This window comes from Xyrauchen texanus, chromosome 12 (assembly GCF_025860055.1).
Source record: "Xyrauchen texanus isolate HMW12.3.18 chromosome 12, RBS_HiC_50CHRs, whole genome shotgun sequence".
In the NCBI taxonomy this organism is placed as follows: domain Eukaryota; kingdom Metazoa; phylum Chordata; class Actinopteri; order Cypriniformes; family Catostomidae; genus Xyrauchen; species Xyrauchen texanus.
In genome coordinates this window covers 29978056-30004177 of record NC_068287.1, presented here as the reverse complement: position 1 = coordinate 30004177, position 26122 = coordinate 29978056, and the positions used below count along the sequence as shown (strand labels likewise).

At 40.4% G+C, this 26122-nt stretch overlaps 1 pseudogene; it reads left to right on the top strand.

Moving 5' to 3' along the window:
- The first annotated feature begins 17649 nt into the window (after nt 1-17649).
- The window catches only part of LOC127653061 (somatostatin receptor type 5-like), a 34509-nt pseudogene continuing 26036 nt past the window's right edge, over nt 17650-26122 (top strand).

Here is a 26122-nt window from a genome sequence, read left to right as displayed (position 1 = left end):
CTTGGGTGTGGGTCAGGTTTCATTTTAAGCCCCCCGGAGACCTCTAATGAGAACCCCTGTCTCGGAGTATGCTGATGCAGTGTGATTCAGTCATGCCACAGGAAATGGAAAAAACTTTTTAACTGATGCAAAAATTTAAAATGGGCAGTGTTGTATAAAGTATCCATTTGTCATACTTGAGTAAATGTAAAGTTAATTTCATGGAATATGACTCAAGTAAATGTATTAAAGTAACTGATATTAAATTTACTTAAGTATCAAAAGTACATGTAAATTGCATAAATTACGGAACAGTTCATTAAACCCATGGCAACTTATTTGATTGGTGGCGCTCATCATTTGCTCACCCTCATGCCCAATTTGTTTGACTTTCTTTCATCTGCAGAAATCATACAATGATTTTTAGTATAATATTTCAGCTCTATAGGTCAATTCAATGCAAGTGAATGGTGGCCAGACATTTCAAGCTACAAAAAGCACATTAAGCAAGCAAAATGTTATCCATACAGTGGTTAAATCCATGTCCTCTGAAGCATTTCAGTTGATTTTGGGTGAGAACAAACCAAATTGTAACTAATTTTCACAGAATATCTTGCCATTGCAATCTCTAGGTACGATCACGATTTCAAGCTTGATTCTTAGCCTTAGATGGTGCTATAGGAGGTGTAATCAAGCTTGAAATCCTGATAGCCAAGGAGACTGCTAATGTCAAGATTTATAGTAAAAAAAGGAGTTATATTTTGGTCTATTCTCACCCAAAAACAATTGGATCTGTTCAGAAGACATTGGCTGAAACCATTGGAGACTTATGGATTATTCTTATGCTGTATTTATGTGCTTTTTTGAGCTTCAAAGTTCTGGCCACCATTCACTTACATTGAATTGACCTACATAACAGCAATATTGTTGTTAAAGTCTTTTTTAGTTTGTGTTCTGCAGAAACAAAATGAAATTCATACACATATTGGATCGAATGAGGGTAAGAAAATGATCTCTTTAATGGCACATTCAATTCAAATCAGAATTATCATATTTATGGGATGAGTGTAAATGAACACCACAGTCCATAAAAATTTGAGTCATATGAGTAACCAGAACAGGACTCTTTTCATTTGGGCCAATAAACAACTGTGCTGAAACACCGTTAATATAACGTAACAACAGCATAGCAAGAACCTGACAACTAGGGGTGCACCGATGTATCGGCCAAACATCGGTATCGGCCGATTTTCACCTCGTTGACTGACATCGGCCTATCGGCAAATACGATGTCCTTCACCGATGGCAGTGACCGATGTTTATCTGTTTATATGTCTTGGTTATTTGCGGATGACTTGGACAACAGTTGCCTACCCAGCTGCAGTTTTGGAGAAGATCCAACAGGTGGTGCTATAATACCACCCACAGCCACTGGCTGGACACGACTCTGGCATGACGTAAGAGGGCAATGGATGCGGTGCGCACGTGTGGTTTGTTTTCAAATAAGTGCAAGAACATGTCGGTGGTGATTTTACTGTCTGGCCTGTGATTTAATCTAGTTTAATATGATTTAGCTGTATAGCAGGTGAATATCAGGCTAAAAAGGCTCTTGAAAGTCATTTTTTATTTGTGATTTGAAAGAAGGTTTCATAAATTTGTGTGATTGAATTTGTGCTCAAAGATAGTGTGATGCAGGGCTGAAAGATTTAAAAACAGCTCATTTATTTTTTATAATGAAGATTTCTTTGTTTCACTGGCACAAAAGGGAGATTAAATAACAGCAAAAACAAAATAAACAAACTGTATCACATCGGCCATCGGCCAAATTGTTATTTTAAACATCGGTATCGGTATCGGCCCAGAATCACACAATCGGTGCATCCCTACTGACAACCACCTAGAACACCCTGTAAACTGCAGCTCAATGTGCAAAAAACACAGAAAACAACTTAGCAACAGCATAGTAACAACCTGGCAACCACATACTGTAGCAATGCGCCAAACACACAGCAGAGATCACCTTGACAACTGCATGCATAGTATGTCCTAGCAAAAATCCAGAAAAATATAGTAAGCACATACTGAAGCATAAATATGCTACAAGCAAATATAACACTTTAGCAACCACCAGAAAACTAGTTTTGCTTAGGCAAAGACCATTCACATCATCATAAAATATAAAAATAAATATTTTTGGACATATTCATGAGCAAATATCAGAATAAATATTGTTGGACATTTTCATGAGCACTGGTAATTGGTCATACACAACATATCTTGTTTAAATGTAAAATGTAAATGCAGGTCTCCTGGAAAGGTGGGAGATTGGTCACACATAACTTCATTATTTAACAGCTTTCATATTGTTTATGCCTAAAATTATAAAATTAATTAGCAAAAAAAAACTTACATGAGCAGTTTCTTGACTTCACCAGTGCTTGAAATGTAAGACATGTAATCTTAAAGCTTCGCTTGTGATTTTGATTCAGATTCGTGATTCGCAAAACAAATCATTCAGACCACTGTTTGAATCTTTTAGTTCCGTTCAAAGGAATAAAATGTAAAAGATTCGACTCTTTCAATTCTCTTAACGTATCACACATCACTATTGCCTATCTGCATGCATTTTTACACATACAGCTGCTATTTTTTTTGCTGTGTTCAGTCGCAAAATTAACGAAAGTGTCTGGAGAAATTAATCAGAGTTAAAGTATACATTTTATCTTCACAATGTAGTGAAGTGAGACAGCTGCCTAAGTAAATAGGTCAGTTTTAGAACATACCTATCAAGTATCAGAAAACATTACATAGACTTGAGGTGGACAGCTCTGATATAATGGTGGGATTACAACACCAAGTATGTTAACAATGTGCTTACCTACTGGGGCTGTGGGTCTTAGTTCACATGCACTTGTCAATCAATCGACAACCAGTTTTTATACACAAACTAACAGCCAGCACTAATTAAACGAGAAATTAGGTACTCTCCAATGTTTGCAGGCCAGCAGACCCACCAAGGGAATATTGAAGCAATTTTATACAAATGATGATGCTTTGAAACATAGCAGTGAGCTTAGCAGTTTCTACCTTTTGACATTTACAAGCCTTGTGCTGCCTTAATGATGCAATAACAGAACCAGCCAGTGCACCTTAGCAATGACCTTTAGCACACCGTGGGAGTGGACCCACAAACCCAGCCAGTCAGGCTACAAAAGACAGCTGAACTACCTCTGAGACTACAAACAATGAGCATGTACAGCCCCTAATGGACCTATTTGTTTTATGACAAAGAGAGGGCGTGGTTAAATTTGGATGGATGTCTGAGCGGATGTTTATGGTGGCTCTGGTTTTGATGGATTATAAGAGAGCAGCTGTGGGATTTGCTGTCAAGGCTCCAGCAGTTTTGAAATGCCATAGATGCAGCAAATAAACAAGGCAGCGTTCCTGAGTCAAATGCAAGTAATAAGCTATTGATTTCCTGCATCATGGAACATAATCTTGACAGCTGAAATATCAGATTCAGACCAGGTTTAGCTCATTTACAAGGGAAAAGGACCAATCTTCTAATTCATCAGCCTAGAGCAACTAAACAACACATATAAATCTTTGAAGGAGAAAACAGAAATTGTTTAGATATTTAGAAAAAAAATACTACAACTGAATGTGTCAGTTTAGTCATGAATATAACAAATGAAAAAGGGAAACAGCTGTATGAACACAATTTGACAACCTGCTACCTAAATGTTTGCAAAAGTATTTGTACGTGGCTTGGTGTACGTATCGAGGCACTTTCTTGGTGAAATTAATGTTGCTACAGCAACACTGACTTTTATTCCCATTCAACAATTCAAAGGCAAAATGGCAAATATCAGAAATCTTAGTTTTCACCCTGTTCCTCACACAATGCCCTGACATCTAAACACTTTTACTATAGTGCATGACTTGTAAGGCAATACGTTTTAACTTTGCATTACATAACAAATCTCACTTGCAAGCTTGTTTAAGCATGATTAAATTGCATGGTAGCTCAACTGATAGTGTTACACTTGCAAGACCAAGGACAGTGGATGAGCAGGCAAATCACATTTTATGACATTTTCGGTTAGCTTTAGGGTAGGGAGGTCAGTTTTGTTAAATTTAAAAATGTGATATAGACTAGCACAAAAGTAATTCTAGCAAGTCAGTCCACTGTCAGCCATCTTTGGAATGCTCTCGGGAGGCTATTTCCAGTCATGGCAGTGCAGCTCCTATCTACTTGAATGGGGGAACACATATGTTAATGTAATCTGTTGAAGCAGTAAACGTATTTGGCTTGCAGTCTGTATACTGGAGGACCCGGAGCTCGAGACTCAACTCGAGTCCTGAGGGAGCGCTTTACACGTTTGTTTGAAGGTGCATACTTGTAAGATGGCTGGTCGAGAGAGCTATGCAGCAATTCAAATGAGAAACCACCACTCCTCGTAGAAGTGGATGGGCTCACAGCATGCGACCAGGGAAGGTGAAATTATTATCGTCTGTGAATAGCGGATCAAGAGGGGACTTAATGAGGGAAGAGAGATTGGTAAGGTTGGATGGGGGAGAGCAAGTTGAAAATGTAAATCGAATTCCCCTTTTAAATTTATCTGTTTTGCTTTGTTTAATGAAGAGTCTGATTGTTAGTTATCTATAATTTGCAGATCTGAGAAGGTGGGATGGATTTTGGGTTCGAATTGTGTGTTGACAGTGATTTCTGAGCAACGCAGAAAGCCAAAAAATGCTAAGATAAACATAGCGTTGAGCGTGTATTTAATGAATGGTAACCAAGGCAGAGGGTTGTTAGGCATTTTGTTAATATGTCGATGTTAGAGGCATTCTGGTGTCTGGGTGTGCGGGTTGGGATTTTTTTAATTCCTTTATTGAGCAGAGAAATTTGGGGATTAATGATTGCTGGGGCTGATTTGACAAATATTAATTTGTGAAAGAAATGTACGCTGCTCAGATTGCCTTTGATGGTACCTGGTTGAATGCCTTTGAATTGATTTAGGAATTAAACAAAAGATGAACTGGATAATAAGGAAAAATCTGGGAACTGCAGCTTAGGTTTGGTGAAACAATATGAAGCTTTTCCAGGCTGTCCAGTAGGTTTGGAGAGTTCTCAGTGAGACTGCTCGAATTATGGAGTCAAGGGATGCAGTAAGAAGTTGTTAAAGGGGATGGTCTATAGGAATCTCAGCTCCGAACACATGAGGTGCCGGGATCTTAGTTCAGTCCACCTCTAGAGCTAATGCTCTGCAGTTTTTGCAATGACTAAGATGCTTTTTTCAGATCTTTGGGCTACATACTGAGGAAATGCTGCGGCATCCCAGAAAAACTCGAGGGCTCCCCAGTGTGGACACTGGTTCCACTGCACGACTCGAACAGTTCATTAGGCAGAGAACAGTTTATGGTAAGTGTAGAAATGACTGCTGCCAAAAGAGAGATGTAATCATTTCATTTGCTTCATCTGTGTGGAAACAGAGCAAATAACTTCTGTATAACAGCTAAACGAAATACAGAATTCTGTCAAGGAGAGTGTACAAGTGGAGGCAATTTTTTTGTTTTTTAGCGTTACTGAAAAGTTGCCGCAATCTAAAAGGCATTGCGGCTCGTTGGTAGGGTAGAGAGAGAGGAGAGCAGAAAGGTCTATATCTGCACCTGACAAAATCTGGGTCCGGAGATTACTGGACAATTGCGGAAGCTCCGTGGCTGTGGCATTTGCGGGAATGGCTAGGGGCGCAGCTGTATGAAGGGTGAAAGTATGAGGGCAGGCTGGCTGAGGCCCACCGAGGGGTGGGGGCGGAGCCGGCACTGAATGCGGAGGCATCCTCATGCCTGGGGCAGCTCCTAAATCAGGATAGAGTGAGGGGGAGGAGCTGGAAAAGGTATACATTGAGCTGAAAAGATTGTTGTTACCGGAGGCAGCCTCACACTCGATTCCTCTCCAAAAGCCCAAGGGTATGACAGGGGGAGAGAGCTGGGGAAGGCTGTCTGAGGACAAGGATTTAGAGCCTCTGAGGTTGATGATACTCCGAGCGGTGGCGGCGGGCAGACTTCTGCATCAGGGTGCCTGGTGGTTGGATGCGAAGTAAGCGGAGGCTGGAATGGGAGAGAAAGGAGAGGTGGTAGCTTGCTAGGTACTTGCAAGTTTGGTGAGGGAGAAATGGCCTGTACCTGGAAACCCGGAGGGTTGTGAGCAGTCGGGGTGCTTGTGGTAAAAGGTAAGGATTCGACTATCATGTTTTCAGGGGTTTTAGAGGTAGAGGGAATGTCATGTTGGGAAGAGACGTATAAATCATATAATTGGATTTTACTTCGCCTGCGAGAAAAGTGGATGTTAGAAGTGGCTAAAGCGTGGCGAAGTTTGTTAACTGTCCATTTTGTCATAACAGGTATAGTTGGGTGGTCGGCAGAAGTTGAAGATCTGAGTGAATTGGACGGCGGAGGAAAGAGTTGATTCCTACGTCTTGGTGTGCGGGTTGCTAAGCGAGAAGCTCTCAGTCCTTGGCTTGGAGCAGCCGGATCGAAGACGCCGTTGGACAGAGAAGTGTCTTTGCCGGGATCGGATGGCTGCGATGAAGCATTGACGGGAGAGTTGAAGAGTTCCTCATTGGAAGGAAAGAGATCCAGTTCAGACATCTTGCTGGACTGAGGGTTGGACCCAATTGTCAGGAGAGTTGTCACAGGAAGCAGGTATACTCCTGCATGCTTGCTGTGATTTGTCAGATAAAAATTAACCTGCTCCTCCTGAACCTCTGTTAATTAACTCCATTAGGGAGGCCAGACATCCTGTTTTTCCCAGGACAGTCCCGTATTTAAGCACTTTTTCTAGTGTCCTGACTTATTCTGAAAACATTTGTGTTTTGTCCCGTATTTCCCCTCTCCTAAAATTTGTCTATCGCCTATGCTGCATTCTCAGTCACGTGAGTATTACAATCAAAGGTAGTCAAGGATATAGCTTGTAAAACCAAATAAATCACACTGTGTTATTTGAGCCCTGCGATGGACTGGCGACCTGTCCAGGGTGTCCCCCGCCTTTCGCCCAATGTTAGCTGGGATAGGCTCCAGCCCCCCGCGACCCTGTACACAGGATAAGCGGTTGACGATGGATGGATGGATGGATGGATGGATGTGTTATTTGAAGTACACGTTTGGATTAAACTGTCCAATCACAATCCCCTATCAATACATGTCCAGTTAGTGAACTGATTGAAGAGTCAATTTGAAGTCACTGACAGAGCCAAGTAAATTGAGGTGTGAGATTTGTGGCGCTCACAATTCCATTGCCCATGGAGGCCGCACCGACATCGTGCAGCATGTTCGTACAAAAAATGTGGATGCTGCTAAAAGTGTGCACCACCGAGTGTTAATGATTTTTTTGTGAAGCAAATTTTGGAATCTAAAAAGCTGCACACATGTGAAGGACTTTTTGCTTATAATTTTGTTGTGCATGGCCATAGCTTTGCACATTCATGACCTGAGAAAAATCTTGCAGGCCAGGCTGCAGGAATAATTCATACCCTCTGACATTAAAAAGCAGTTGGGTGCCCTGGTTGAACTGGTGACATGCGAGTGGATGATTTATTTTGTGCAGTCAGAAACTTTAATTCAGCATCGCTGGATTACCTCCAAAATTGGAGCCACTGGAGAACACAGAAAAACTTGAGTGGGCCCTTCTGAGAGACATCCCAGAGTGGAAAGACATTCACAGCAGCCTCAAACATTTCTACTCCATAATCCCCACTCTAAGTTTGATTGACAAATCCATGCTTTTTGATGAGTGGGCTTGCACGTAAAACTTTGTCAATCGTCGTATCACTGAGTGGAACATGAACATGAACAAGATGGCCATGTCTGAGAGATGGACAGATGTTTTTTTGTGACCTGGAGAGCAAGACCATCAACTTCCAAGTCTTAGCCAAGGTCGTGGAGTTTGTTTTATGCCTGCCTGAGACATTTTTATCTTTGGAGCATGTGTTTTCGTTAATAAACGAAGCAGGGACACCCGCTAAAGCTCAGTCATGAAGGCAATGCTTTTCGTACATCTTAATTTTGGACTGGATTGCTCAGCATTTTACAATAAACTCTTGAAATTGCAGCCAGTGAAAAGTACAAGATGACAGCAGTTACAGATGCAGATGCACTTCGCATTGACCTGCGCCTAGGTAAGGATACGTCAATTACATTTTTGCTAGGAGGGGGCTGTCCTGTTTTCCATAAGCAGGAATCTGGTCACCCTATAAATTGTGCTTCTTTATATTATATTATGCTAAAACACGGCACCTTAAAACACGCCTGGCTTGTATAGCTAATGCGCATGTGCCTTAGAGAGCTGATTGACCGGCAATGTCTGTATCTAAAAGATGATTTGCTCTTTTACCTGTAAGGTGGCACTTCCTTTCCATATCTGTTGTTCATTGGGCACTAGATCTTCGTTGGGCTTTCCAATTTCTCCCATTTGTTTAAATATAAGTGGCCCATCTCTGCTAAATAATCTCTGGCTAGCATTAAAGGTGCTGTTATTAGCACCTGAATTAGCCATGCCCCCAAATTCCAAATCCCCACCCTTAAAAGATAATTTTGAGACAAAAACTGAGCAAAACAGCAGAATTGTTTGTTCCTGTGGCTGTCAAATTCAACAGTGGCACAATAGCGCCCTCAACTGACAAACATTATGAATCAGCCTCAATGATCTGCTTCAAATGACAACGAGCAAAATAATTGACAGGTGAAAAGCATCAATGTCCGCAGTCCACAGACACATTTTTCTTTGCAAAGTCAAGAGCTGTCACATGAAGCTCTTTTGCATGAAAAAATCGCTTACAGCTCCTTGAACTTTAAAAACCTAATCTTTTTGGGAAGAAATGTAACTTTCTTTTAGCACCACTCAGTGGACAGTTCACCTTGAAACTGCTGCAGTATGAGTTAGAAACCATGCAATATATATATATATATATATATATATATATATATATATATATATATATATATATATATATATATATATTTTTTTTTTTTTTTTTTTAAATGTCGCCACAATCACATACAAAAAAAAGAAGTCTTACCACTTAGTAACCTTTCTGTCATTAGAAATGCTATGGGATTTAAACGTCTCTTAACAGCCATGCAACTCACTAAGCAGAGTACTTTCTTGTGTGTACATTACATACATTGTATGACTCTTCAATCAAAACCTAATCAGTTTCCATTAATTGTCTGGTCCTCTTACTCTTATGCTGTTAACAGCAAATCTCTGATCCATCACAGCTTTATCCTTTATGACCTGATCTTTGGTATCTCATTAAGAAGCTTCCATCAGACATCTCTGCTGAATTATCTACATGGTGTCCTGGAGAAAATTGCTGCATTATGTTAGCATAATTGCATGTCAGTCTTTCAAATACTTTCTAAATACCTCTAAAATTCTGTGACAAGCTGAAAAAAAGAACAGAGAACTTCTGGAGAAAAGAAAACAATTTGTTAAGAGCAAAAGTACTCAATGTAGTTTTGAAGCAAAGGCTTCTTTAGATTCCATATAGTCTTTCATCTTCTAGCCACTTTCAGATTTATTTATTACATTTTATTAAAGTATGTATTCAAGTGTTTAGCAAGGTCATCAGCTTTAAAGGATATTTCACCACAAAATAAAAATTCTGTCAATATTTTTTAAAACATCATGTCCTTACAGACTCTATGACATAATTTTTCTGTGGAACAAAAGAGGAGAAATTCAGAAGAATTTTGATGTTATCCTTTTTGGTGATTATTTACAGGTGTAAATTGTACCTGCCACACAATGAGGCTATTTGCACTCAAATACAGTAGGGGTAAAAATTTTCCGTGGCAGGGAGAGCCGCCACAGAGACCTGCCACCACCACAGGCAGCTCTCACTCGACCAGTCACCGCCACAGGCAGCTCTCACTCGACCAGTCACCGCCACAGGCAGCTCTCACTCGACCAGTCACTGCCACAGGCAGCTCTCACTCGATTCGACACTGTTCTTTGCATTTCCCGCTCGATGCGTCACCATTCTTTGCGTCTCCCTCTCGATCCGTCAGTGTTCTTGCTTCTCACTCTCGATCCATCACCTTTCTTTGCACGTCCCTCTCGATGTGTCACTTGTCTTTGCTTCTCCCTCTCGATGTGTCACTGTTCTTTGCGTCTCCCTCTCGATACGTCACCCTTCTTTGCGTCACCCTCTTGATCCGTCACCTTTCTCTGCGTCTCCCTCATGATGCGTCACCTTCCTTTGCGTCTCCCTCTCGGTGTGTCATCGTTCTTTGCATCTCCCTCTCAATCCGTCAACATTCTTTGCGTCTCCCTCTCGATGCGTCACCTTTCTTTGCATCTCCTTCTCTATCCGTCACCGTTCTTTGCGTCTCCCTCTCGATCCATCACCGTTCTTTGCCACTCACTCTTGATCCATTACTGTTCTTTGTGTCTCCCTGTCAATTGTCATCATTCTTTGCATCTCCCTCTTGATCCATTACCGTTCTTTGCGTCTCCCTCTCAATCTGTCACCGTTCTTTGCATCTCCCTCGCGATGAGTCACCTTTCTTAGCACGTCCCTCTCGATCATTACCATTCTATGCGTCTCCCTCTCAATGCTTCACCGTTCTTTGCATCTCCCTCTCGACGCGTCACCTTTCTTTGTGTCTCCCTTTCGATGTGTCACAATTCTTTGCGTCTCCCTCATGATGCATCACTTTTCTTTGTGTCTCCCTCTCGATGCGTCACCTTTCTTTGCGTCTTCCTCATGATGCGTCACCTTTCTTTGCGTCTCCCTCTCAATCCGTCACCGTTCTTTGCATCTCCCTCTCGATGAATCACCTTTCTTTGCATATCCCTCTCGATCCATTGCCAATCTTTGCGTCTCCCTCTCGATGCTTCACCAGTCTTTGCGTTTCCCTCTTGATCCATCACCATTCTCTGCGTCTCCCTCTCAATCCATCACTATTCTTTGCATCTCCCTCTCGATGATTTACCGGTCTTTGTGTCTCCCTCTTGATGCATCACCTTTCTTTGCGTCTCCCTCTCTATCTGTCACCGTTCTTTACGTCTCCCTCTCGATCTGTCACCATTTTTTGCATCTCCCTCTCGAAGCGTCAGTTAGTTGTGTCTCCCTCTCGATGCTTCACCAGTCATTGCATCTCTCTCTCGATACGTCACCGTACTTTGCATATCCCGCTCGATGCATCTCCGTTCTTTGTGTCTCCATCTCGATGCATCACCTTTCTTTGCGTCTCCCTCTCAATGCGTCACAGTTAGTTGCGTCTCCCTCTTGATGTGTCACACTTAGTTGCTTCTCCCGATGTGTCAACGTTCTTTGCGTCTCCCTCTCAATGCATCACACTTAGTTGCATCTCCCGATGTGTCAACGTTCTTTGCATCTCCCTCTCGATTTGTCACAGTTAGTTGCGACTCCCTCATGATGCGTCAACTTTCTTAGCGTCTCCCTCTCGATGCTTCACCGGTCTTTGCATCTCCCTCTTGATCCATCACCATTCTCTGCGTCTCCCTCTCAATCCGACACAATTCTTTGCATCTCCCTCTCAATGCATCACTTCACTTCACCATAAAGTTCTTCTGTACCCAAACGATTGATTATTTTTAGAAACAAAACAATACTTATATACTTTTTAACTACAAATCTTCACTTCCGTACACCTCTGTGATGCGCACTCATGAGAAGGATGATGTAAGCTTGTTGGTAAGGTCACGTTTCATGTGGAGGAGGAGGCAGGAAGCACGTCATTGTTTACAAGAGAAACTTTCACAGACCACAGACCAAACGCTGTTCACAAACCAAAACAGTCCAAAACAATTTCAAAACAATATAAAATAAAATAAAATAAATTTTCTAAATAATAATAAAAAACATTACTATAGTAAATAATCATCCTTTATTTCAGAGCAATGCCGTTGGATTATCTACTTGTGCTTTTTCATTAGCAGAAATATATAGGCTATATGACAAAGTTTTCACACATACCTAAGTTCGCTGAAAAACAGCATGGGCATAGCCGATGAATTCATATATTGACCCTTTGTTTCTTTTTATTGTCTGAAATCCTCAGGGGTAAAATGTTCACTGCACACCCTCCAATATTTGAGAGAATGTATGGGTGTACTGATATCCAGGTTCATGCGATAAGCCCAAGCTTTAATCACTCATGATCATGTAGAGTCAATCGATGAAAAGTTTAATTTCAGTGCATTTTCTTTGGGTTTCTGAAGGTTAAAGCATCTAGGATACACACACCAAACGACTATTTTGAACAATACGCTTATACAAATACAAATCTACAGCAAAGACAATTAAACATTTGAACAGCACTCCACTCGTAAACAATGACGCTCTTCCTACCTCCTCCTCCATGTGACGCGTTACCTTACCAACAAGCTTATGTCACCCCTCTCATGAGCGCGTGCATTTTAGGTTAAATGAGATCACACGACTATTCTGCATATAGAAAGGAGGTTTAACGGCTGGCTGTCTGGTGCAGTCAAAACAACCTGGAGCTGAACACGCTCAAAACAGTGGAGATGATTGTGGACTTTAGGAGGAACACCCCAACATTGTCCCCCCTCACCATTCTAAACAGCACTGTGGCAGCAGTGGAGTCATTCAGATTCCTGGGCACTACCATCTCACAGGACCTGAAGTGGGAGATACACACCGAATGCGTCACAGTTAGTTGCGTCTCCCTCTTGATGTGTCACACTTAGTTGCTTCTCCCGATGTGTCAACGTTCTTTGCGTCTCCCTCTCAATGCATCACACTTAGTTGCATCTCCCGATGTGTCAACGTTCTTTGCATCTCCCTCTCGATTTGTCACAGTTAGTTGCGACTCCCTCATGATGCGTCAACTTTCTTAGCGTCTCCCTCTCGATGCTTCACCGGTCTTTGCGTCTCCCTCTTGATCCATCACCATTCTCTGCGTCTCCCTCTCAATCCAACACAATTCTTTGCATCTCCCTCTCAATGCATCACTTCACTTCACCATAAAGTTCTTCTGTACCCAAACGATTGATTATTTTTAGAAACAAAACAATACTTATATACTTTTTAACTACAAATTTTCACTTCCGTACACCTCTGTGATGCGCACTCATGAGAAGGATGATGTAAGCTTGTTGGTAAGGTCACGTTTCATGTGGAGGAGGAGGCAGGAAGCACGTCATTGTTTACAAGAGAAACTTTCACAGACCACAGACCAAACGCTGTTCACAAACCAAAACAGTCCAAAACAATTTCAAAACAATATAAAATAAAATAAAATAAATTTTCTAAATAATAATAAAAAACATTACTATAGTAAATAATCATCCTTTATTTCAGAGCAATGCCGTTGGATTATCTACTTGTGCTTTTTCATTAGCAGAAATATATAGGCTATATGATAAAGTTTTCACACATACCTAAGTTCGCTGAAAAACAGCATGGGCATAGCCGATGAATTCATATATTGACCCTTTGTTTCTTTTTATTGTCTGAAATCCTCAGGGGTAAAATGTTCACTGCACACCCTCCAATATTTGAGAGAATGTATGGGTGTACTGATATCCAGGTTCATGCGATAAGCCCAAGCTTTAATCACTCATGATCATGTAGCGTCAATCGATGAAAAGTTTAATTTCAGTGCATTTTCTTTGGGTTTCTGAAGGTTAAAGCATCTAGGATACACACACCAAACGACTATTTTGAACAATACGCTTATACAAATACAAATCTACAGCAAAGACAATTAAACATTTGAACAGCACTCCACTCGTAAACAATGACGCTCTTCCTACCTCCTCCTCCATGTGACGCGTTACCTTACCAACAAGCTTATGTCACCCCTCTCATGAGCGCGTGCATTTTAGGTTAAATGAGATCAAACGACTATTCTGCATATAGAAAGGAGGTTGAACGGCTGGCTGTCTGGTGCAGTCAAAACAACCTGGAGCTGAACACGCTCAAAACAGTGGAGATGATTGTGGACTTTAGGAGGAACACCCCAACATTGTCCCCCCTCACCATTCTAAACAGCACTGTGGCAGCAGTGGAGTCATTCAGATTCCTGGGCACTACCATCTCACAGGACGTGAAGTGGGAGATACACACCGACTCCATTGTGAAAAAGGCCCAGCAGAGGTTGTACTTCCTTCGCCAGCTGAGGAAGTTCAACCTGTCACCAGTACTGCTGAAACAGTTCTACTCAGCAGTCATTGAGTCTGTCCTCTGCACTTCAATAACTGTCTGGTTTGGTGCAGCTACGAAATCAGACATCAGAAGACTACAAAGGACAGTTCGGTCTGCTGAGAGGAATATTGGTTGCCCCCTGCCCCCCCTTCAAGAACTATACATTTCCAGAGTGAGGAAAAAGGCTGGTAAAATCACTCTGGACACCACTCACCCTGCCCACTACCTTTTTGAACTGTTGCCTTCTGGCCGGCGCTTCAGAGCACTGAGCACCAGAACCGTCAGACACAGGAACAGTTTTTTCCCTCAGGCCATCCATCTAATGAACAATTAAATTGCCCCCTGGAGCAATAATTATGTGCAATACACAGTTGAATTTTAATTTAAATTTATATTATCCAACTTATCCACTTCTGCCATTACTTACATTGCTCTGTACATAATATACAGGTTTTTGTTCTTTATATAACAGATTGTATTAGATTTGCACTACGTGTGTGTATGTGGGTATGTATGAAGGTGAGTGTATGTACGACGTATATGTATAATTATTTATTTTGTGTTCTTTTTTGTTTTTAATTACCTATGTCTTGCTGCTGTTTTTGGTATTGTTTGTATTGTTGTTGACTGGAAGCTCCTGTCACCTAGACAAATTCCTTGTATGTGTAAGCATACTTGGCAATAAAGCTGATTCTGATTCTTCTGATTCTGATTCTATTCGACAACGCCAATTTTTTTATTGTCTACGTTGTCGATAATGTTGACTAATCATTTCAGCCCTACTGACAAAGTCCACGGTAACTCAGATAACCACCAATTGTGATGAGACGAATAGCATCTCAGAATGGATAACGAGGGAGACACTTATTACTGTGACCGCGCGAGTGTTTCTGTGGCAGAAACATTTTACCCCTCTCCTCTAGGGATGCACCGATACCGCTTTTTCTCTTCCGATCTGATTCCGACATTGGAAATCTCAGTACTGGTCGATACTGATCCCAAGCTGATACCAGTGTTGTTGTTTTTTGCATAATCAGTTTAGAATATCTTTACATAATTGTGTGGAACTAATTGGGAGTACTCTTTAATATATAATAAACACAAACCTCTAACTATACACTATTTAAATATAAATGTATAGCTTATTAAGAAAGACATTTTTATTAACTAGTATACTGGACAATTTAAATTAACAGTATTCCCAGTTTTCTAGTCTTCAGTAGAAAAGAAACTTTTTTTTTTTTTTTTTTTTTTCAAAAATGTTTAAACTTGCATCTGGACTTTAAAGGATTCAGATCTCTTTTTTGTTCAATTTAGTTGTAAGACATCAGTCCACTTTTCATTTACACAGTTATTTTTTGGAACCCATTCAATTTAAATATTGCTATAAATTGTAAACAAATACTAATGAGGACAATAATAATAATAAATTGTTATTAATATTATAATTATTGACTTTTAATTTTAAACACAACAGTTATATGTAAATCGTGCACTTTTTAAACCCTCACGCTTTTATTTTGACATTCTGAACCCTCCAGGAAGTCCTGTATGGGTCTGTTTGTTAGCAAGTTCACAGTAGTTTAATGCCTCTTATTCAAGTTCTGGTAAAAATACACCTCTGAGATGCTGTTCTTGAGAAGCGCTCAAATATAGCGCACAGTTGTGAAGGCTAAAAAATAGCCGTGAGTGCATCACCAGCCTGTGCATGAGTTTGTGTCAACAGAGCAGCATAATTCACTAATGCACTGGCGCTGCACATACTATATATTTACTTATTAAACACTGCTTTTTGTGATTCACAGAGCTATCGCACGTCTTCAAGTGACTTTGAATAAAATGCTTGAGTCATATGAACTTCTTTAATGGTGTTTTTATGGTTCTTTTATGTCATTTTTGGAGCTTGACAGTAACGAACATGACTAACACACAGTATCGGATTTGGATCGAGCTTGTCGGAAAGATACCCAATCCATCTAAAAGCTTCCATATCGGAGCCAATATCAATTCAAGTATTGGTAATGCAGAATTGGTGCATCCCTACTCTCATCCAATAGTCTGGTGGAAAAACAGAAATTGAAGATGAACTGCTGCCTCTAGTGTTGCTGCAGTGTCGTGGGGTGTAACGAAGCTGTCGGTGTGGAAATGCATTTTTTCCGTGCGGATGACCTGGGTTCTAACTGGCCTTTTGTCTCACTTTTTCCAATCCTGTTTCCTGTCTCCACTAATATTTCCTCAAATAATACTTATAATAATAATAAAAAATCTTGCAGTGATTTGGTCACGATGAAGGTCAGGGAGTGGAGAGAAAGGTTTGATCCAAGTAAAATTAACCATGGTTTTACTATATTGTTGTATTGTAGCAACCATGATTTTTGGTGGAAGCCACAGTTTTAATGCAACTTACCATGGTGTTACTACAGTAATATGGTGTTAATATAGTAACCATGTTTAACTGTAATTTTCCTTCGAAATACAATGATGATAGCCTACTATGGTCACTGTAATAAAACCATACTTCATTTTTGTAAGGGAAGGTTTGGGTTAGGTGTGTACGGTGTCTGTGGAACTCTAAATAAACACAATGCACGCAGTGATGCCCTACTGCATGTTATTATTTCATTAGTTATGCAAATAGAATCTAATATTATTTGGACTTGGTGCTATTTTTACACAATAGCCACTGCATATTCTTCTTTCTATAACAAAAGAAAGTCAATGGTTGAGGTGTCATTCCAAAATATTCAGCCTAACATATCCTTTTGTGTTCCATAGAAGAAAGTCGTGCAGGTTTGGAAAAACAAGAGGGTGAGTAAATTATGAAAGAAATTTCATTTTTGGGTGAATATTACTTGAATACATCGTGGTTAGATCAAGCCAATCCTGTGAACAAGAACAGTTTTAGATCAGCACAGTGAATTGTAGGTCATACGTGTAATTTTCTCGAAAAAAAAGCATGTAATTGAAGCATGTTTATGGTCTGTCAATATTTGTGTTTAAACCGATGCAAATCTAACGCAGATACCTGGAGGTCTTCTCAGAGTCAATGACAAAGAATCGTTTAGACAATATCCAGACTGACTCTTACTCCGCACTGGCGTAGCCTATCAAACAAAATATCAGATGGATAATAATAGCCTGTTGTTTCTGCTTTACCTGACGGAAAACTATGACGCATCGCGAATCATTATAATTTGTCCAGTGATTTTGTAATGATTTTTAGGAGTGCAAACACACTGTGCACTTCAGCTTGTATCTAAAGAACGGCTAAACACACATTAACACAAGCTAAACTGATCCCGGAGTGATATACAGTATATCAACGCCTACCTTGCCTTTGCGTGTGCTTGCGGAAGAGCCGTTACCTGGTTACAGGGGAGTGATGGAGCACAGTAATGTAATGTTAAGGACTCCCATTCAGCTCGCTACCACAGTACGCTGAGATTTGAGTTTCTATCGCGCTCACCGAACACGTTCCCGCCTCATCTCCAGAGCGCGCAAACAACGGTCCATCAGAGAAAGACGACGTAAGATCCGAGATAAGTTACAAATACTACCATGAAGACTCTGCATTTTATCCAAAGATCAGTCTAAGGTAGGAAAGTTTTAAAAGCGCAATTTTGGTATTCTTAATGAAGCAGTAATATTTTTATTTTATTTTTTTAAACATTGTCGTTTATTCTGTCTTTCCACAAGCGGCAGCTTTGTTTATATTATATTAATATCTATCTTGTATTATTTTGATTAAATCCTAAGGGCGCAATCGCAACAGTGTTTAAAGTGCAGTGAACCGCTGTTTTTCAATGTAAGACAGAGCACCACGACAGGTGAATCGCAGGTGCTATTACACTCTAATTACTTCATGTTAGTTATTAGGGCGTTAACGTTACTTAGTAACATCTTGGTAATGTCAGCAATCTATTAATGCTTGTTATTATATATAGGCTACTTTTGTTTTTCAAAGCAAGGGGATATAAGGGGAGACATATCAAGGGGGAGGCTTGATATTTTTATACTGTATATTAAAGTAGATTAAAGTAGATTATAGTTAATCTATGGCTAAGGGATTAATTTATTCATTAATGTGTCCTACATGGTTAGAATAATACATTAATGCCTAGACCAGTTCAGCCTTTTTGGTTAAACATCAACAAGGTTCCATTTGTTAACATTAGTTAAAATGAACTAACAATGAACACATATTACAGCATTTATTAATGTTAATTTCAACATGTAGTAATACGTTTTTCAAATCAGAAGTTCTATATGTTAACATTAGTTGAGTATGCACTATGTAGGCCTATTACATGAACCGACAATAAACAATAGTGTTTTTATTAGGGTTGCAAAGAGGCAGAAAATTTCCAGAAACATTCAATTGGAATTTAAATTTGGAATTTGGAAATGTTGGAAATAACTTTGGGCACTTGGCTATGTGCTGCTACATTTTGTGGCATTCTTAACTTTGCACACTATTTGCAAATGTACTCAGACTTTCCTTCTACATTGGCTGAGGTGAAATGTATCCACACATCAAATGGCTCACGTGGCATTGTTCTGTAGAATAAGATTAGAAAAAAGCTTGCAAAAAACACTAATGCAATGGCATGCACAGATATATAAATAGTTAGCTAAACAATTGGAATATTCTGGAATGGTAAAAATATATTACAATTGATGCTGGACAAATAGAAATAGACTAGATGAATAGATGAACACTCCTCAATCAGCATGCTAAATCAAACTATAACCTACGTTCTTGTATGATAACAGAAAACTGGCTAGCAGAAGGCAGAAGAAACAGCATCACAGTTGAGCTAGCTAGAACCATGATAGCTATCCTTTTAAATTGTCAATGAAATGGTGTTAGATAGCTTACATTTTGCATATCTGATTTACTGGCTTACTAGCTACTGTATAAACACATTTTGATTTAGTATTTGCTAGTTAAACTTTAATACCATAGATCATATATATTTACCCTAGTAATATCATCAAAATTTGCTTGACTGGATGTAGTCCTTGTAGGCTCAAATGCAGTTGTGTGGCTTCAATAGTCCTGCTGTAGTAAGTAGCCTACAGTAAGTAGTAGGGCTGGGTATCGTTAAAAAAAATCGATATCGATACAGATACCTTGACTTCGATACCGGTTCCTAAACCATAGGCTTTTCGATACCAATTTTATGTAATCCATTTTAACAAGAAACAAAACGTTGGTTTTATTTTTTCAGTTTGTTGACTTTTTTACAGAATCAAAGACTTTCAAAAAATCTCCTGAGCCTTCTGGTCTTCTCATGCCAGGGTCGGCAGGGGGCAGAGGCTATTACATAAATGTGAAGAGGAAAAAAAAAAACACAAGAATGCTAAACAGTTAATTCAGCCAACCCTAAGGATTAGTACGGTTTAACAAGATAACTAGTTTAATGTACGTTAAACGTGATCAGTTACTGTCAACCTTATAGCATTTTTAGCATCGATTTAGCTATAGCTATCTATACCCATACATCCAAACAATATCTAACATTACATAGGTCCCAGTTTATAGGACTATGTCACCGCACACAGAATTTAAAATGTACACAAGCATGCACCAGTACAAGTTAGCTGATTTTGTTTGTTGTTTGTTTGCTAAACGTTAACCTTTCCTGTCGGAGTCCCAGTCATAGAGCCGCTGCATTCATCCGTAGTTTTTGAGGTGGACTCGTGTGGTGGGCATGTTCAAGGAATTTCTGTGGCAGGACGCTGAGAGGATGACTATACCAGCTCAGTCTTCTTGCAGATTTCTCATGTTGCTGGTCTTGGCAGCTTTTATCTTGTCACAAATATTGCATTATCGACGCTGTTGGCATCAAGCCTGGTAAAATGTAGCCACACTTTTGATCTTTTCCACGTCTTTTACATCTAAAGGCACTTTTCCACTGCACGTTATGGTTTGACTCGCCTCAACTCTACTCGCTTTACTTTTCTGAGCTTGCATTTCCACTGCAGTTTAGTGCTGCCTAAACGTGGGTGGGATTATAGGCTGATCGTCATAGTTGAGCCGCCTCTACTGCCGTGGCATCATCTTCAACATGACACAAACTGACCAAAGAAATATCACAACGTTTAGCTACTAGCTCATTTTGCTGCATAAAACAGTTGTTGCATGGTGATTTTACAGAAGTTTAACAGTTAAATTGGCCTGGTTGTTTTAGAAGCAAGCTTCCAGTAGCTGGTCAACTAAATAAAGTGAAGCTTTCAAGCAGAATATAGAGTTAGCATAACAAAATGTAGCACCCTCCTTCGTGGCTGAGTCCAGGGCACTCTCCCTCCCATTGCTCGCTGGATTAGACAGCGTCCATTTGGTCGAACCATTTCCACTTTTCCTTGATGGTTCTGTAGTCACTTTAAATTTTTTTTTTTTACTTTTCCTTACACTGTTGGTAGGTCCGGTGGTAGCCGTGTGCGACCAACAGCTGAGACACTTCCTGAGAGACTTTTTCGTTTCGCTCATCACTAACGAGTGGACCATCTGCACCTCGTTTATTAACCATGGCATGGTTTTGTGCACAGCCATTTCTTTTTTCACAATTTGAAAGTCGCATAAACAAATGATACTGCTATCGCTGTTGCTAACTTTAAACTAGCAAGTTGAAGTCGCGTGTCGGAAATCCAGTGACGTTGGTAGTGACGATTCTCCCTGACAATCAGTGATCTGCAGGATTTTGACATCACATTTAGTATCGGATCGTCTCGCTTGGAACCTCAACCGAGGTGGTACTAAAAAAAGTATCAGGTACCAGGTACTGTTTTCCACAGTGGAAAACCCCAAAAAAGCGAGTTGAGTTAATTCAAGTTGTACCGTGCAGTGGAAAAGCCCCTTATGGTGGTTGAGAAGCATTCACACTTCAGCCTCACGTGTGAACAGCGTCTCTGGGTGTAACCGGCGTAAACTTTTTCCTTGATGCCTTAACACAGCCAATCACCGGCACTTTAAGATTTGGGCACATCTAGCATGCTACATGCTTATCACTGAAGTTAACGAGATTAACCCCTTGGATTAAACAATTTGGTACCAAACAACAAGACATTTTTCAATACTTGATTGTGTAGAGGCAATTCGGTCGGTGCCTAAAATGTATCGAACTCGATACACAGCCCTAGTAAGTAGTGTGCTGTGTGCATGTGATTGAGGAATATGCAGTTTAGAAATTCAAATTTTGCATTAAATCTGGTTGTTTTAACCAAGATAATACTGCAAGATGTTATTTTTTCAACTACATTGAAGTTCCATGTTATAGGCTAACCTGCAATTTAGCAAATTTCCAGTTTATTCCCATTAATTCCTGTTAATTCCCATGGAAAGTTTCAAACTTTGAAAATTCCCGGAATTTTGCAACTCTTGTTTTTATCAACTAACATTACCAAAGATTAATAAATGCTGTAAACAAATATATTGTTAATTTTTATTTCATTTTAGTACCTAATGTGTTAACGAATTTTGAATTCATTTAATTTTTTATTTTTTTATGACATAAAACCTCATGGGTAGGTAGATTAGTATAGTAATTTTTGAGGATGTGAGTGTTTTTTTTTATATAATAATTTGTATACTTATTGTTAAAACAACCTAAGGATTATTTAGTCTATTTTTTTTTTAACCATTTTATTTTATAAATAAACTTTTTCATGTAAAGTGAAAAAGATGTACAATGCCTTTGAAAAAAATCAGTAGGCTAGAAACATATCATCCAAATAAACATCAACTGAGCTAAACAAGGATATATAGTATGCCTCATATCAGTAATATTTATCCAAAGTTCTAGTATAAATCCATTCACATATGTTGAAACAATATATAACTACAGAATGTATACACTGAATACAGTATAATAATAATAAAAAATCCATCCTAATAAAATATAATTATATACTAATGCTCTGAAACTTAAAAAAACAAAATGTTTTAAAGTACATATGTTTGGGATCATGACAGTTTCTTAAGACTTATGACCCTAAAGGACATGCATTCAACTCCAACTCTATTACTGTCAGTAACAGAAGCCCTGACTGAAAACCCTCCCGGTGGTAGCATAGTGGATCGCACCTTGCTCTGAGAGGAAATTGAACTCATTACTATCAGAAGAGTCCATGCAAGCCATGGAGTAGAAGCCTGCCAAATAGGCTGGCATGCTAGCCAGTGAGCCACGATATCAGGCCTGTTCACGTCTCAGGCGAGATGTGTCAGTTTTGACAGGCTACCCAGTGTAACTGATGAACTGGCTCTGCTTATGAAAGGATTTAATAAAATATTGACCTATATCCTTCATAGTCTCTCTCTGCTTGATAATATCAACCCTTGGTATTATGTCTATTTCATCTTAAATGGATGTCTTTTTCATAATACTGTCCTGTTGGTGCCAAGAAGTTGGTTCGAGAGTTGATAAAGATGACAGTGGTTATAATTTTAACAGACTTCCTAGCAGGTAAATAGGTATTATGTTTTCTCTACATATATTAAGAGAGAGACTGATTGAAAAAATTAGACAGGGAGAAAAACAGACAGATTGAGAGTAGGAGGGCAGGAATGATAAATATGTGTCTCTCTCCATTGTCTAATTAACAGCTCCTCACTAGTCCTATTCCCTCTGAGCTGACATTCCAGACAACCTGTCTCTTTAAATCAAACCCAAATGCTCTCCTCACACAAGTTCATTTTACTCACAAGACATGTTTCCATAATAAGATCTAGAGATTTACCCATTCTTTTATTGTTGTAGTTTGTTGTGATCGCATGCACTCAGGCATGATAATTCCTATTATGCTATAAGACTTTGCATATTCTGTGTGTCTTCTGAATCTCATAAAAGTGTGTCCACATTGTGTGTGTCTGTTAGTTTATTAGGTTATAGAACATGTCAGCACCTCTATCAGCAGCCTTTCTGCTTTTCCCAGTGAGAGTGTGAATGTGTGAGCAACAGCTGAGCCACATTTTCTCATCACATGCCTCTCTTCATCCCAACACTGCCCCAACTGTTCCACCTACATGCAGTTATACAGTATATCTACAGCCAACACACGCTCATAATGATACATCATTATAGCAATCTTTTGCTTGCACCCCCAAAACATCACCCAAAAGTTTTCTGATTGATAATAAAAGTAATCCTCTATTCATGTGCTCTATTCTGGATCTTCCGAAGCTGTGTGATGGCTTTGTGTGTAACAGATACTCAGACTCGATGGTAGTGTTAAACCTGGAGGTGTAGTTTATTGAGGGATAAAGGGGAGCTGGTAAACCTGAGTGCAAACCGCAGTGCAATGGAGAGGAGATCACAGGAACTTGACGATGGAGCGATGGAGTGAGGAGCTTGAACACGCTGGAGAGGAGAACTACGTTGCTGGGACGTAGGAGCGAGGAGAAGCAGCAGGTAAGTGAGTCTGTGATCAACGTGGAGACCAGACAAAGAGTGAAGGGAGAGTAGAGCTTATATGCTGTGAAGCTGATTGATGTGGGAACGAGTTTCAGGTGCAGGTGATTAGTATTCGGGAGAGAGAGATCGTGGAGTGTAAGTGCTTGGGAGTGTCAGGAGGAACTGTGACATTACCCCCTCCAGGGGCCGCTCCTGAGGGGCGTGCAATCTGGCGTCGAGGACGCCCATGACCACGAGGAGCTGGACGATCTGGGTGGGTATCGTGGAAGTGGGAAAGAAGGGTGGGATCCAGGATGTCGTCACGAGGGACCCATGATCTCTCCTCTGGGCCATATCCTTCCCAATCAATGAGGTATTCAAGGCGACCTCTGTGGCGACGGGAGCCCAGGATGTCTCGGACTCCGTAGGCCGGGCCTTCTTCCAGGAGTAATGGTTGGGGAGGAGCATCAGTAGGGTCCGGTTTCCGCGAAGAGATAGGGGCGGGTGGTGAGACATGAAAGGCAGGATGGATACAGAATTCTGGTGGGAGTTGAGTTGGAAGGTGACAGGGTTAATTTGTTTAGAAATCGTGAAGGGACCAATGAAACAGGGACTTAGCTTCTTGCAAGATAGGCTAAGTGATGAAATCTACTCCTAGATGTGACCAGGGATGACGAGGAATGGGCAGAGGGAGGAGTTTGCCACCAGGTTCGGGAGATGGCACGTTCAACACATACTTGGAGAAACCTTCGAACGTCTTGTTCCATGCGGGGCCACCAGAATCTGTCCTGGAGAAGGGAGAGGGTTCTATTACTCCCCGGATGACCAGTGCCCAAAGAGGAGTGAAGAGAATCGATGAGGATTAAACGTAGGGAAGAGGGAACATAGGTCTTATCTGCAGGACAGTTAGGAGGAGCTGGGTCGGTAACAGTTGCTTCGGCGATGTCATCGTCTAGGGACCATTGAATGGGACTAACCACTATGTTGGGAGAAAGAATGGTATCTGGGACCTCCTGGACTTCCTCTGGAGCATAGAGACGAGACAGCGCATCTGCTTTAACATTCTTGTTTCCTGGGCGATAGGTGATAGAGAAGTCGAAACGGAAGAAGAAAAGTGCCCATCGTGCTTGTCGAGGGTTTAGGCGGCGAGCCTCATGGAGATATTCCAGGTTCTTATGATCTGTTAGCACTAGAAAGGGGTATTTGGCTCCTTCAAGCCAATGCCGCCACTCCTCTAAGGCCAACTTGATTGCCAGAAGCTCCCGGTTACCGATATCGTAATTGAGATCCGCTGGGTTGAGTTTCTTGGAGAAGTAGGCGCAAGGATGGAGTCTGGATGGTTTCCCCTGCTGCTGGGAGAGGACAGCTCCCACGCCAGTGGTGGAGGCTTCTACTTCAACTAGGAATGGTTTGTTAGGGTCCGGATGGTAGAGAAACGATGTGGTTGCATCTCAATCGCTAACGAACACTGGGTTAGAAAACCACTGCAGTACTCCGCCACTCCAGAGTAGGGTGCTGGGTTGGCAACGGGAGCCGAGGAATGACCAGGGGAAGGAATTGTGGAAGCGCTGGTGGTTAATGGAGGTGCGGAGGGATCCAAGCTGTGAGCAAGTGCTTGCCGGAAAGCGTTTACCAGGGTTTGAATGGGATCGGGTCCTGCTGGGTTCATGATTATATTGTGGCTCTGGTCTTGTGCAAGGAACATATCTAAACTTAAGTCTTCATCGTTCTCATTTGCGGTAACAGTCAGAACACTCATTTAAACATAAAAAATTGCCACCTCAAGACAGCTTTGATGTCACTGAATTCAAATACCACGTGTCTTGTGACCGAATGCAACATTCAACATAGTCTCGTAGAATGAACATTACCATAACTACATTTGTGTAAACTGAGTTTTATATGCCACTTTCTACATTTTGCTGCAGTTTCTTGGTAAAATGAACACTAAAAGGCACTATAACAACTGTGCGTTTTATTCACCTTCACACAAATCATGGATACTATGGCTCAATATTACTTTATAAACTCTTATTTTTCACACTATTTCTCACACCCTGCTATGTTAAGATATTGATACACTTTTACTCTAACACATCATTTAAAAAAAGGATACATTTTAAGTGTAGTACACACACATGTAAACATTAGCTTCTGCGGTAGCTCACCAGATCGAGCCTCGAGCCTGGCCAAGGGCGCTCGAGTGAAAGTGAAGCGAAAGGTCCATAGAAGCGACATGAAATGATGGACATGGGGGTGGCTTTGTGCGGATTTCTTCCGCTTCAGTGGAAACGCAGTGGTAGCCTAGTCTTTCTCACTTTAATGAAAATAGAAAAATGGTTCATTCAGACTTTTACAAAAGTTTCTCTCTGGAGATACCCCTGAACCCCCATACAGTATAATTCCTCAGTCACAAGGGCTTCTATGCCCCATACTTGGATATCTGTATGTAAAGGAATATGAAACCAATTTGAATGTTAAAAAAATATATATATATATATATATATATATATATATATATATATATATATATATATATATATATAT